This window comes from Papaver somniferum, chromosome 10 (genome assembly GCF_003573695.1).
Source record: "Papaver somniferum cultivar HN1 chromosome 10, ASM357369v1, whole genome shotgun sequence".
Lineage (NCBI taxonomy): Eukaryota > Viridiplantae > Streptophyta > Magnoliopsida > Ranunculales > Papaveraceae > Papaver > Papaver somniferum.
Window position 1 is genome coordinate 77,225,497 of NC_039367.1, and position 16,156 is coordinate 77,241,652.

At 36.0% G+C, this 16,156-nt stretch overlaps 1 pseudogene; it reads left to right on the forward strand.

Annotated features, from left to right (window-relative positions):
* The first annotated feature begins 1,598 nt into the window (after positions 1-1,598).
* Positions 1,599-15,650, forward strand: LOC113318087 (annotated as a pseudogene).
* Positions 15,651-16,156: the final 506 nt, after the last annotated feature.

Consider the following 16,156-nt stretch of genomic DNA (forward strand, 5'->3'; position numbering starts at 1 on the left):
AAGAATAAAATTCATGAGACCGAGGGTTTAGTTCCCTAAAGTTTAGGATATCTCGGTAATATTTGATATTATTTCTTCTCTCCCTCTCTTAGGAAAAAAAAAACAGAAACAAAAACCCTATTAATTTGAGCGCCTCCCTGCAGAGATCGGCTCCAAACCAAATGTTAATCATTTGTTTGTTTTTATTTAGATTTTAGTTACAGATTTGAGGTTTATCTTCGGTACTGTTTTATTTATTTTTATAATGATTGTGTAGGAATGTGTTGTGATCTTTCTCAAAAGAAGAAAACAAAGCTTATCATGACAGTATGCAGTTGTAATCCGAGATCTTAACGAAGCAACATCGACTGTTTTAGCAACGACACCCTCTTCAACTTATCCTACCAGATATGCGATTTTCAACGATATGGGTGGTGATTGGTTATTAGTGTGTACTGTTGCATATCCCACTTTGCTGAGCAGATCTATTTATGTTTTAGCCTTTGGTTATGGCTTAACAATAGCTCTGGTTGTTCTACTTGTAGCTTTTATGTATTAAGTACTAGTTTTGGTGTTTTATTTTTGATTTACATTTTCCACATTCAAACCTTGTGATTTTATGTTAACTTTGATCTTATGGGTTGTCTGTAATCTGATTGATGTTCGTTGCAAGTGTGGTGATGATCTACTCCGAGTGGTTTATTATCTCATCTTTGTTGCAGAGAATTTCGGGCAGGTAAAGAAGTTCCAAATACATCAACAACTAGATCAAGATTATCATCAAGTTCTTATATTTATGCAATTGTTAACGAATCTTCCATGTCGACTCAGACCGATTCGTTCCGATTCAAACCATTAAAGACCGAGTTAGATAACCGATGTTACTTGAGACAATATTGTTATTGTTATCTGAGACACTGTTACTGCTACAGTTACTTGAGACACTGTTACCTTAATTGCACTAGGTAATTTTATTTTAAAAACTTAAGTTCATGTTATTTACATGTTCTTGCAAACACTGGGTTGGATCTGATCCGGTCACTGCTTTGTGTAGTGATACATACTGATTTTTCTTCAAAATCAATTTGGCCCTTTGATGATATTTGGTCCTGTCTTTTTCTTTTGTAAGACTCATTGTTACTGAAAAATTGGAAAAGACGCATTAGCTTGAAATAATGAATGATAGTTTTGAAAAGCTTATGGAAGATTTTCGACATCCAAAACCGGCATTACGAATGTATCAATTGATGTTCACTTCTTTAATCGGAAAAAAAAAAGGTTCCCTAAAGTTTTAGATTGGGTAACACCACGTAAGGTCAAGATCATTGGATCAAGATCAGATTATGGAGTGTCCCAATTAAAAATTCCTGGTAACATAAGACAACACTTATCTGCTCGAGTCGATAATATTTTCCACATCAGCTAGTTGTGTACCGGTACAGACTAATCAATCCCATAAATAGACCCTACGCAACGTGTCGAATTGTCTGCAAATCACTAACGATGTAAAATGTTGATGTAAATCCAACGGTTCGAAAGGCATGGTACCATTCCAGACACGTTTCATTCCCTCCGTATATTAAACGATGATCATATTCATAGTTGAGTAGACAATCACATTCTCACTTCACAGAGAGCTCAACAAAAGAAAAAAATGACGTTAATGGCATCAATAATTCAAAGAAAATTCCGAATAAAACCAAACAAAATCAATTTGTTGTATCTTCAAGCAAATTCATTTTCTGTAAAATCATCAGAAAATAATAATGAAAACCCAAAAAAATGTATAGAGAAAATATTAGTAGCAAATAGAGGAGAAATAGCGTGTAGAATTATGAGAACTTCAAAAAGATTAGGTATTAAAACTGTTTCTGTTTATAGTGATGCTGATAAAGATAGTTTACATGTTAAATCTTCTGATGAATCGATTCGACTCGGTCCTCCACCTGCTCGACTCAGTTACTTGAATTCTTCTGCTATTATTCAAGCTGCTCTTCGCACTGGGGCTCAGGTAATCCTTCAAATTCTTCTTTCTTTACCATAATTTTCACTCTCACCTGGGTTATTCACTGCACAGTCACCTCGGCTATAGAACTAGTGCTCAATGTATAATTTTTTGAACTAGGGGAAAAAAGAGTAGAAATGAATTTGAATTGAGCATTTTGTTTGTCTTTGGTAATATTAGGCTATACATCCAGGGTATGGGTTCTTGTCAGAAAGTGCTGATTTTGCTCAGCGTTGTGAAGCTGAAGGGATTACTTTTATTGGACCCCCAGCTTCCGCAATACGAGATATGGGTGATAAAAGGTTTATCAAATTTCTATCATTTTTCCATTTTGGTCCGTTGGCACACGTAATTCAATTGGTTTTGTATGGTGACTCTTGGTTGATTTCAAGTTATAATGTTGTCCCTTGTTGTTTAGTGATCCTACTGCAACATATTTGTATAATGCCTAATGATTTACGTGTGTAATAGTGCGTCAAAGAGGATAATGGGTGCAGCAGGGGTGCCACTTGTACCTGGATATCATGGTGTTGAACAGGACATTGATTTTATGAAGTTGGAAGCTGATAAGATTGGATATCCACTCATAATAAAACCGACCCATGGGGGTGGAGGGAAGGTATGCTTGTCCAGTCTTCCTACTCCTCCTCCTCATCATCAAGTTATTGCTAATGTTGTCAATATAGATTTCCAAAGACTATTACTTTAACTTTATAGTGCCAGCATTCTTGTAAAACTGGAGAGTGCCATTCATACATGAGATAGTAGAAAATTTCAAGCTAGAAGCATGTAACCCTTTAGTTCAACTTTCACAAAGTTGCAATGAGACCTGGTACTCAAACTCAAACCCAGTATTAGTTTGGATTGTTTGTGAGCATTAGATATTGCATTCTTGTCTTGTAGATTTACAGTCATTTTGTAATCTGTATATTTTGTGAAATCTCCAAAATGGAAGGATAGATATGAGCATCCCCCTCTTACTTTGCGTTCATGTCTGATGTCTGCTATTCCAGGAAATGAGAATTGTGAATGGTCCTGATGATTTTGCTGAATCCTTCTTGGCATCCCCCTCTTACTCTGCGTTCATGTCTGATGTCTGATATTCCAGGGAATGAGAATTGTGAATTGTCCTGATGATTTTGCTGAATCCTTCTTGGCAGCACAACGTGAGGCTGCTGCTTCTTTTGGTGTAAATACTATACTACTAGAGAAATATATAACTCAACCAAGACATATCGAAGTCCAGGTATAATCCATTTTAACCTACTTTAGCACTTTCTTTGTATCTGGATCAGAGTTTGCAATTTGTTCACTTATTTGCTTCATATTATAACAAGCTTATACACGATTCTAAACTGTGTGGTTCATAGTGCATGTTTACCGGGTACACTATATATGGTGCTGGTTTTTACTTATTGACTGTTTCCATTATTAACTATTAAGATATTCGGAGACAAACATGGAAATGTTTTACATTTATACGAGAGGGATTGCAGTGTTCAAAGAAGGCATCAAAAGATAATTGAAGAAGCACCAGCGGTAAGCCTCGCATTTCTGTACTACTGCTGTGGTTTTGGTTCAATTCTTGAGTACTGTAGTGATGATTACTCCTATCATTGCAGCCGAATATTCTTCGTGACTTTCGCTCGCATTTGGGTGAAGCCGCAGTAGCTGCAGCCAAGGTAATGTGCTTCCATATATACCTGATCTTTTTTATCTTTGCTCTTTATTTACGTATTGCTTAGTTGTAATACATGCATTATTTAAATCCATATAGCTTCCTTCAATTGATACGATACCCTTGTTCTTTATTGACTATCTAAAGGCAGTTGGCTATCACAATGCGGGCACTGTGGAGTTTATAGTGGATACAGCCTCGGATCAGTTTTATTTCATGGAGATGAATACCCGTCTACAGGTTTGTCATTCCCCCATTCTATCATTTCCTTGATATGAAACTCTATTTGTACCTCGAATCCTAATTGTGGACAGCAAAACCTTTTGCAGGTAGAGCATCCTGTTACTGAGATGATTGTTGGTCAAGATCTTGTGGAGTGGCAGATACGTGTTGCTAATGGAGAACCTCTTCCCTTGAATCAGTCAGAGGTTCCCTTATCAGATGAACTTTAAATGATATCTGAAGTTGCTTCAAATTTGTTTTAGTATTTCTCCGCCTATCTGTACAAGGCCATACTTCTAACTAATTGGTGCATATTTGATTTTTATGACAGGGCATGCATTTGAAGCACGAATTTATGCTGAAAATGTTCCAAAAGGTTTTCTTCCAGCAGCAGGAATCCTCCATCATTACTGTCCTGTCCCTATCTCACCTACAGGTATGTCAAAAAATGTGCAAGTTGAATACACCCACTTTAATATTGTAGCATGAGTACATAATATATAGGAGGGTAAGAGGGACTATTTTCAACTACATGCAAGGTTCACATCCTAATAAAAATATTCTCAGGTCAAAATATCTTTCTGATCAGGAGGATCCTATACCTCTAGTTCAAGTCTCTGAATATTTCCCTTTGTTGATCTAATGTTGTTTCTTGTATCCACAACATTGAGCAGTTCGCGTGGAGACAGGTGTTGAACAAGGAGACACTGTTAGCATGCACTATGACCCGATGATTGCCAAGCTTGTAGTATGGGGTGCAAATCGTAATTCAGCACTAGTTAAAATGAAGGACTGCTTATCGAAGTTTCAGGTATGCCTATTGTTAGAGAACTTTCATCAGCATTTAGCAGCATAAGCTGCATAACGTTAGCTTCCATGTGGAAGTGGGTCTTATCTACCTACTGTATAACTCTGTCTCTGTGTTCTCCGAGTCTTTTGGGCATTCTTAAGGTCTACTGCTACTGAATTGTGTATTATTAAGTGTTGTCTTCCTTCACACTCTAAATTATATAAAGTTGTGCCTTGTGGGCATTTCTTAACCAGGTGTGGCCCCCACATCCATGCAGGTTGCAGGGTTGCCGACAAACATAAATTTCCTTCAGAAGCTTACCGACCATTGGGCATTTGAAAATGGCCAAGTTGAAACTCATTTTATTGAAAATTTTAAAAAGGACCTTTTTGACGATCCAAATGATTCTATTTTAGCAAGTGGGGCATATTATGCTGCTAAACTTGGTGCCACCCTAGTTGCTGCATGTGTTTGCCAAAAGGAAGTTGTAGCTTCAAAAGGAGGAGTCGCTGGTAAGCTTGTGGAAGTTTTTCTACTGATATTTTTAGTTGTTTTATCGTACTTCATAGTAATCTTACCTGCCTATATGTGCAGACCCCAATGGCTTAAACTCATTATGGTATGCTAATCCACCTTATCGAGTTCATCACCTGGCAAAACATACTATGGAGTTGGATTGGGATGATGAATATGATAGCAGTGGCTCAAGGCTTTTGAAGATTGACCTCGCATACCAATCAAATGGAAATTATTTTGTTCAGGTAATTTATATTTCGTGTGTGAAGAACAGTATGGTTGACTAATTGGAAAATTCATCAGCTACTTGGTACTTGCCATTAAAATAACAAAGAGTTTACTGGCTTCCCCTTGAATTCTGACAATTTGTTCAATCAAAATATTTATTTGAGTGCTTACAGGTAGAAAACAGTGAATCCTCCGGTTTGGAAGTTAAAGTTCTTCCCTTGGGAGACCATAATTTCAGAATTGAAGCAGATGGGCTAATCTCAGATGTTAGTATAGCTACTTATTCCAAGGTAAAACCCCTCCTTACTTTTGGTGCAGTGATTATATTTCTTGCGAAGCCTAACACATAAGATCCAATGTATCACACAAGTTATGTTCTGAACTTGTGATGCTATCGAAGAGATGTGTCCAATATGCATCCTGTTATGTAGTTTCTTTGCTTAGCCTCGCGGATAGTTGGATGCGCCCATCTTGCGATTTCGTGAATAATCTAATGTAGAAAGCTCTAGCTTCTCGATCTCATGATTAGGCTATTCTTATTTATGCTGCAGGAACATACTAAGCACATTCATATATGGCATGGTAAGCATCATCATCATTTTAGGCAACTTGTAGGGATCAAGCTGTCTAATGATGATTCATTTCCTCATAAACCAAGTTTCGAAACGGCTTCCCACCCTCAAGGGACTGTAGTGGCACCTATGGCTGGATTAGTGGTTAAGGTATTGGAAAATGAAGGGGCGAAGGTGGTGGAAGGACAACCTATCTTAGTTTTGGAAGCAATGAAAATGGAGGTTTGTTGCTATTTGCATTATTATTCTCATATGTTCACCGGAATAGTTACTGTTCGTTATTATGATTCTGAAAAGTGATTTTCCTTTCTTTTCTTCTTTTCATTTCTCTCTCTCCCTACTTTTTTTGGATCTTCATTTCAGCATGTTGTAAAGGCTCCTGCTGCTGGTTATATCCGTGGGCTTCAAGTCAGTAACGGGCAACAGGTTTTTGACAACAACGTACTCTTCACTATCAAGGATTAAGATAAGTCTCTTCCAACAATGCATGTTCAGCTCGTCAGATACAGAAAATACTCGTAGATTAGATAACTGTTGTTTATATGGTCGGTATTACTGGACTAGGTTGTGGTAGACTGCAATAGAGAATCAATAGTTGTACCTGGTTTTCCAATTGGAGCATCCACATGAACTAATGTCTTAAAGCTAAAATTACTTTTCTAAGTATGCACACTTATACTGTATGGATAATCAGGTCAAGGTTGTAAAATTAAACTCAATGTAATAGAATCACTTAATTAACTTCTTCATTTTCCTCTAAATTTATTTTGAACTGCCCCTTTTCTAATTGAATCCGACAGTGAGCCCAGATATCCCTTAGCGTGGGTATGATGGTCCATGGAAAACTATTACCGGTAAATTCGTTAACAGATGAGGGAAAGAAGGGGAAGTTATGATTGATCATGAGCGCTTTTTAAGGTTGTATTTGATGACTTTTCTGTGTATAAAATCAAAATTATATGTGCATCCCTGATTATTCTCGTTTCAATACATTGAATTAAGTCTAGTATTTCACCCTTTGAAAGCTACGAACTTAATTGTGGTTTTAATTTTTCCTAAACAATTTATTGGCGCATTCTCATTCTGTTTAGATTTTTCTTTTCAATCTCTATATCAATTTTTATCTAGCTTTTCTTTTGCTATTATATGAGTTGTTGCATTGTTTAGGGGTATTATTCTTTTCTAGTGAAAATGCGGTAATTATTGGAGTCTTTTATGGATTAGGTTTGTGGTAATGGATTTTTGAGGTGTTAAAGGTTAATTTTAGTTTTAGTTTGCTGTCGGATTTTTCAATCCTTCTTACATTCTTAAATTTATTTTAGGTTTGTGGTTAACATTAGAGGGAAGTGCTAAACTTAGTTAATTTCTAGGGTTTTGTTTTGCTGGATGGTTGTTCTTAAGTTAGTTATTCATTAATGAAAAACTTTAAGAGTTTAGAAGGTGATAGTTTTCGGCTTATATGCATGATTAAAAATATCTAAAATATTAATACGAACACTAGGAGATTGCTTGATTTTTATTGGAATTTTGAATTTTCCATTTTTGTTGTAGTTTCGTGTGGGTTTGGTTTGATATTTTGTTGTAAAGGTTGGTTAAAATGGCTGATTTAAATCCTGTTGAAGAAGACAAAAATGCAACCAAAGCCAAGGAATTGGAGGGCGTGAAGGATAACATGGATTCAAAGGCAAAAGGTGTAGAAAATACTAAGAAAGATATGTTTAAGGGCGTCGGAAGTGCTAGCAACAAAGATATGTTTAAAGGTGTGGGAAGTGCTAGTAACAAAGATATGTTTTTCAGGGCAGATAAAATTGACTTGAAAAATTTGGATATTCAATTGGAGAAACATTTGAGTAGGGTTTGGTCTAGGAACCTAGAACAGAAACCAAAGGAAGAATGGGAAATCGATTTGTCTAAATTAGATATTCGGACTGTTATAGCACGAGGAACATATGGTATTGTTTACAAAGGTGTCTATGATGAACAAGATGTTGCAGGTAAATTTCTTTCCGATCCGTTATTTTCATGTTATAAGTGATATGTAAAAATATTTTGTCTACGATGAACATATATTGTGTTTTTACCTCTTCTGGATCTTTTATTTAAAACTAAATAATGTGGTTTGTTTATAGAGCAAGAATGAAAAAAAATATTTTAAAAAATAGGAATATATTACTGGAGGTGACTAAATGTGATACGGTACCTAATGCAAATTCGGCACTCATTCGTTTTGTTATTGTTTATTTAAAAGTTAAAGTTTTGGATTGGGGAGAAGACGGTATGGCTACACAAGCTGAAACTGCAGGACTTCGAGCATCATTTCAGCAAGAGGTTGCTGTTTGGCATAAGCTTGACCATCCAAATGTGACAAAGGTAAACCTTTCTAATGGATGGACACATTTATAATCAGGTGTACAAATTTACCCATCAGTCATCAATATCAAAGTGCACAAGGTTATCATTTAACTATTTTTTTTTTCAAAATGTCATTTCAAATCAATTGGTAGTAATTTCTGCTTTTTATTCTAATATTACGCGTCATGCAACATTATGTTTCTTTTTCTTTTCTTTTCTTTCGAATCCCGGTGCTAACAGGACATATTTCCAACTTAGATTGTTCATCATTATCTCGAATACTGCAGTAATATTCTCACTAGCCTTGAGAAAAAGTTATTGATACTTAGCTCCTTTATAATGGAAGTGATTGCTTTGACGAAACGAACAAGCTCCCCGTATCTCCGCAACAGCAACAAGGCAAAACTTTGGAAAATAGAGTGAGTCACGTGTTCAACACGCTGTCCTTAAGACATTAGCGCCCGGCTACACTCAAGAGTGATGCTATAGCCCTCACAGGACGGATATCTCCAGGATAAAACACCCTAATACACCTACTACTAGCATATGTAGTAGATGCTCAACTTGAGCTTGGCAACTCCGAAAAAACCGTTAAGGAAAATCGCGAATGCTTAAAAACCGTTATAAAATATTTTTCCTTAGGGGTCCCTCTAAAATATAGAGCAACCCCTTTCCCATAGATTTTACAAAAATAGTGAATTTCTTTATATAATTGACAAATACAACTTAAGAAGAAAAACTCCCCGATGTGGGACTAAAAGGTTTATATAGTTTCTTAAAACTACTAAAAATTGGAAACTCCACGATGTGGGACTAAAAAGTTTCATTCACAAAATAAAACAATAAATTATAATTTTTTATTAAAACTTTAAAAAATTATTTTTTTATTAATCGTTTTCCAACAATCCCCCACATGAATGAAAACTCAATAAAACATGAAAACACAGATAGATCTTGGTAAATAAACATCCCAACCTCACGATCCAAACAAACTGATCGTGCAAGTGTTGAAATCATACTAGTCATTTCTACGTCCTCTCCCTCACACAAAAGTGTGTTGACCCCAGGGTCATACTATGGATTGCATAAATCATAATAGTATTGAGAGCTTTCATCTTTAATTCTCACATGGTGAGACTATATGTATCTTTCACCAGAGTGAAAAAGCATGAACTAGTGAACCCTTAGTGACCTTTAGGTCCTAAGTTCCAGTAATACCAAAACCATCAAAATGAAAATCACATAAAAAACGCAGGAAATACCATTTTAGGCAGAGGTGTCCATGAGGTCTTGAACCTTTGCTTAGTGAGATATTACCAGAATTACTTGCTAGAGACAGTGAACTATGTCTTGAACTGCTAGCATTTGATGTAATTCGTTATAACAACCACGGGTGATATCTCCAAGATTGCTGCCAAGCTCGTGCCGTTTTGTCCGTTTTGGCCCTGGACGTATCCTGTTTCTCAGAATGCTCTAGAGAATCAGCTCATATTCTCACAGGAAGCGACCCACTTCCTCATTCAGATAGGTGAGTTTCCATAAAGAGTGTTACTGCTACACCCCACTTCAATCTTAAATTGAAACTATATAACTCATTAAGACTTATTAAAAAGTCATCCTCCACATGCAGTCACACTATCACGTCTACACCATAGGGAAGGGACAGAGAATGAAAATCTCTGATAGTGTTTACCTTTACCCACCATAAATTAGTTGTCTCATTCGAAACCTTGATCATGGGATCTCCAGTCAGCAAGGTTGAGTATCCTTCATGGAAAGTTTAATATATGAGCTTAAGCCCCAACCCCGTTGATGCATTTTTAACTATCTCTTTGTACAAACCTTTCGTCAAAGATTGCGCGATATTCTCCTTGGACTTTATCCAATCAATGGAAATAACGCCGATTGAGATTAGTTATTTCTTAGCTTTAACTATTATAGTTTGGCTAACACAATGTATAGATATAGCTGGCACAGGCCTATGCCAAAGAGGAATGTCTTCTAAAAAGCATCTTAGGCACTCGGCCCCCTCTCATGCTTTATCTAACACAATACTCTCAGATTCCATAATGAATTGAGCGATATGTTTGTTTGGAAATCTTCCAACAACAAACCCACATGTTAGAGTGAAACCATATCCACTCGTAGACTTAGACTCCTCTGAGTAAACTATCCAGTTTGCATCATAAAGTCCCAAGGACAACAAGATACCTTTCATAAATCAAAAGAGTATTTTAGGTACCATAATACTCTACTCAGTGCATCTGAATTCTCTTGCTCTGGACTACAATTATATCCACTTAACTTACTCACAATATAGGCAATGTCTGGACTCTTACAGTTCATTAAATTTATCAGATATCCTATAACTTTTGAGTATTCAAGTTAAGATACTCCACTACCCTTATTTTTCTTGAGACTACAAGAATAATCGTACGAAGTACAAGCAGGTTTACAATCAGACTGATTGTATCTCTTAAGCACAACTCAACATAATGAGAACGACTAAGACTTATAAATGTTTGATTATCTTCTAATCCTCATCCCTAAGATTACATCAAAAGGGCCCAAGTCTTTCAAGTCAATGTTCTCATTCAGTGCATGTTTTTAGTGGAATTGATCACATCTATGTTTGTATCAAGCATATCATCAACATACAAGCATACAATTACACATACATCCTTAACAAGTTACTTGTAGACATACTTGTCAGATTCATTAGTTTAAATCCACTATCCATTATCACATGATTAAATTTTCCATGTCACTGTTTACGTGCTTATTTGAAAACCATACAAAGATTTTTCAAATTACAAACTTTGTATTCACAACCTTTCACTACAAAGTCTTCAGGTTGATCTATGTAAATTTCTTTACCTAATTCACGGTTTTAGAAAAAGCTGTCTTAACATCCATCTGATGTATCTCTACGTTCTTTATGGCAGCAATAACAATTAGTATCTCAACGGAAGTAATTTCCGTCACAATTGAATTAGAATCAAGGAAATCTACACCTTCTTTTAGTTTATAGCCTTTAGCTACCAACTTAACTTAATATTTTTCCACAGTTTCATCTACCTATCGTTTCTTCTTAAAGACTCATTTACATCCCATGGTCTTACAACCTGGAGGTAAACTAGCAAGCTCCCAAGTCTGGTTCCAACGGACTGAGTCCATTTCACTAAATGAAGCTTCTTACCAGAATGGGGTTTCAGTAGATATTAAGGATTCTTTACAAGTCTGTGGCTCAGACTAAGCTAGGCATGTTATGAAGTCGGTTTCATAAGAAGTCTCAAGTCTAATTATTTTACTTCTCTTAGGCTCAACATCAACTTCATCTTCCTTTAAAATAAGTTCTGACTATTTGAAGATAAATCTAGGGGATCAACAACACATCTCTAATGAGGTACAGGTTTAGAATAAACATGTTCAAAGAACTCAGCATCCCTAGATTCCGTAATAATATTCACACCAATGTCAGAAAAAATCAGAACACACAACCAAAAATCTATTTGTAGAAGTATACTCAATATACCCTATACGAAAACACAATCAACATTTTTGGTTTCAATCTAGTTCTTTTAGGAAGAGGAATTACAATCTTAGTCAAACGCCCCCACACTTTGACACATTCATAAGAAGGTCATCTACCGTTCCATAAACCATATGGAGTTTCATCTGATTCTTAAAAGGGTACTTTATTCAGGATATACTAGTTAAGAGGACTGCCTCCCCCCACAAGGCCGCAGGTAATCCTGAACTAATCAACATGGAAATTATCATCTCCTTAAGGATACGGTTGTTATGTTCAAGGCTTCTAATTGGTTTCCAACTTCAAGTTTATACATTTTAAGGCTTCTAAGGCGTCATCCTTATCCTAAGCAAGTATACAAGATAGTACCTCGTACAATCATCTACGGAAGTTATAACCATCTTTTACCACAGTGGTTTTGGGTTGAACTCATGTCAACTAGGCCTAACTGAATTAATTCTAAAGGCTTAGAATTACTCTGAACATTTGTGCTAAAAGATTTTATAGCATATTTTGATTCTTCACAGATTTCACTTTTGTGTTCAAAATCCAAACTAAATTTGGGTACGAAGCCTATGCTAGCCAGTTAAGCATTGACTTATAAGTTTACGGTTCCAAGTCTACCACGTAAAACAATCAATCACACAAAGATATCACAAGAATCAACTACGTTCACATCATCAGTTTTTCCGTTAAGCTTATATAGACCCAAAGTCCTATAACTCTTGCTTAAAAAATCACTGCCTAGTTACAACAAGTTTTCTAGATTCAATTAAGATCTTAAATATTTTTCCATCTACAACAGAACAAGATACAAGATTTTCGCATATGCTCGGAACATGAAAACTTCATTCAATGTGAGAATATTACAGATATGAGCTTCTGCTCGACCTTTTCGTTTTATGCAACCTCTATTGCATATGAGTTACTCAATAAGAGTTTCTCGACATCCCCTATCCTATGATAGGAGGTGAACATGTCTCTGTTTCAACAAACATTCTTGGTGGCTCCAGAGTCCACCTACTGGTATCTCACATTGGTTATTAAAATAACTTCCGACATCATGCCACCAAACTCGTTCTAGTTTGTTTCAACTAAATTAGCATTAACTTTCTACTTATTAAGGTTTTTATGTTGTCTACAATTTACTGCCGCGTGGCCAGAAATTTTACAAACATAACGCTCATCCTTAACTAAAGTAATTCCGGATTCAGGTTTACGAAATATACCTTTATCATGAAGACCATGCTTAGAGTTGCGTTCGATGTTCTCACCTTTGCCATCTTTGGAAGATTTGTTTCCAACCACATGCGGCTATTAGCCATGTCCCTCGGAGATGACACCTTTATTCACAAATCACAATTCCAAATCAGAAAGTAAAATATGAGTTTTGAAGATAACATCTATATATACAAACTTCGTTTGAATCAGCGTTTCAAAAAACTCATGGTTACCCCACAAAAATTAATTTAGTTAACAACAATTTTCTGCTCGTCAGAATTTTTCAGAAACGTTTTTCTGTTTTGTAAAATATCAAAAAAATACTTTTACAACTCCAAATATTCTGAAATTTTACGCGGGTAACTATCAGGATGTCTACTACGTTGTGTGAAAAGGGTTCATCGAAATTCCTTCTAGATTAAAAGATAAAATTGAAACTCTACATCTGACCAGAAATTCGTTTTTGTTTTTCACTCCACAATTAACATCCATGATTCACAAACCAATCGATCGTTTTCGATTATTACAAATGGTAATGTCTTAAGATTGTTGGGTGCAATAATCAAAAACAAAGAAAAATCAAATAAGCAAAAGTTATTGATACTTAGCTCCTTTATAATGGAAGTGATTGCTTTGACGAAACGAACAAGCTCCCCGTATCTCCGCAACAGCAACAAGGCAAAACTTTGGAAAATAGAGTGAGTCACGTGTTCAACACGCTGTCCTTAAGACATTAGCGCCCGGCTACACTCAAGAGTGATGCTATAGCCCTCACAGGACGGATATCTCCAGGATAAAATACCCTAATACACCTACTACTAGCATATGTAGTAGATGCTCAACTTGAGCTTGGCAACTCCGAAAAAACCGTTAAGGAAAATTGCGAATGCTTAAAAACCGCTATAAAATATTTTTCCTTAGGGGTCCCTCTAAAATATAGAGCAACCCCTTTCCCATAGATTTCACAAAAGTAGTGAATTTCTTTATATAATTGACAAATACAACTTAAGAAGAAAAAACTCCCCGATGTGGGACTAAAAGGTTTATATAGTTTCTTAAAACTACTAAAAATTGGAAACTCCACGATGTGGGAATAAAAAGTTTCATTCACAAAATAAAACAATAAATTATAATTTTTTATTAAAACTTTAAAAAATTATTTTTTTATTAATCGTTTTCCAACAATAAACAAAATCGGAAATGCAACTTAATTTTATTACTATTTAGATTTTGATCTCCGATTGTTGGCTAATAATTTGTACATTTTCTATCTTAGTTTATTGGGGCATCAATGGGAACATCAATTCTGAAGATTCCATCCAACAATCCTTCAGGTGCTTCTCTTCCTTCCAGAGCATGTTGTGTTATCGTTGAGTACCTTCCAGGCGGGACATTGAAACACTATTTGATAAGAAATAGGCGAAAGAAGCTTGCATTCAAGATAGTGATTCAACTTGCTTTGGACCTCGCTAGAGGGTGAGTTTTGGTTTCAAAATCTTGATATGGTCAAACATTAATTCCAACAAATGAAATATGCGCTCTTGTAATGATATTGCAGTTTGAGCTATCTACATTCGAAAAAGATAGTGCATCGTGATGTTAAAACGGAGAATATGTTGTTAGATGCTCATAGAAATCTAAAAATTGCCGATTTTGGTGTTGCTCGCGTTGAAGCTCAGAATCCCAAAGACATGACTGGTGAAACCGGTACTCTTGGTTACATGGCTCCAGAGGTACTTATTTTACCATAAGATGGTGAAAACCGTTTATTGAGAAAGTTGTCCAATAATTTGACTTTGATATTAAAATCTGAAAGATTCAATATCACTATAAACTTAACAACTTGTTGGTTTAATGTTTTTGTAGGTATTAGACGGTAAGCCCTATAACAGAAGATGCGATGTATATAGTTTTGGCATATGCTTATGGGAAATCTACTGTTGTGACATGCCCTATCCCAATCTCAGCTTTGTTGAAGTTTCATCTGCAGTTGTTCGACAGGTAGTGTCTAAGTCCGCGCACATAAATACTCATAGTTGAACTTAACACGAGTCTATGACCTTGATGTTGTTATTATAATTTTCAAATTGGCAGAGCTTACGACCAGAAGTTCCTAGATGTTGTCCAAGCTCATTAGCAAACATTATGCGAAAGTGTTGGGACGGGAATGCAGAAAAACGACCTGAGATGGACGAAGTGGTAACACTGTTGGAGGCCATAGACACGAGTGAAGGAGGAGGCATGATACCTGAAGATCAAGTGAATGGATGTTTTTGTTTTGCTCCCGTCCGTGGTCCCTGATAAAGAAAAGCAAACTGCAACAAGACTATATTTGGATTTAGAATGGCAGTCTTCTTTGAGCAAGAATATGATGTTTTTGTATTATAGTTCATTTCAAACTACAGACGAGACCGGAGTTCTTTTTACGTCATCTACAAAATCTTCTTCTTGTTGTATTATGACCTCTCTGTATCAGTGCTGTCTGCATCTATGATGTATGTATGTGTGGTTCATAACTTCGAAACAAACACAAAAATATACGCATTTCCTTATTTACATGATTAAGCAGCATTATTATGCACGTACGTAGGTGCACATAGAAGGCATTAATTTCTTATCTACAACTATTAAGTGCTCTAGTTTCAGGAAATTCACATGCCCTGGCTAGTTGAGTAGTGAGTGAGTCAGCAGCAACATCTGTCTGACCGTAGTTTCCCTTACAAAGGCAGCAAAAACATATCGTGGGCTATCTAGTTATCTAAAACTCTGCATTCTTGACATGTTTTCCACTCAGCATTCCTATCTCAAATACAAATACCATGTACTGAACTTCACTCCACGCTATCTCTATGCGTACCCAAACCCTGATCAGGTGCAAGGAAAAATTCAACACAATTGACTAAAATGAATCAACATACAAATTTGGTAATCAATTTTTGGAAGAAACATATTGCAGAATTCCGAAATTGCAAACTCTAGAACTTGATAAATGCAAAAGACACGTGGGCAACACATGCACTTGCCCATACTTATAAATGGAGTAATAATAATCCTAGTTTAA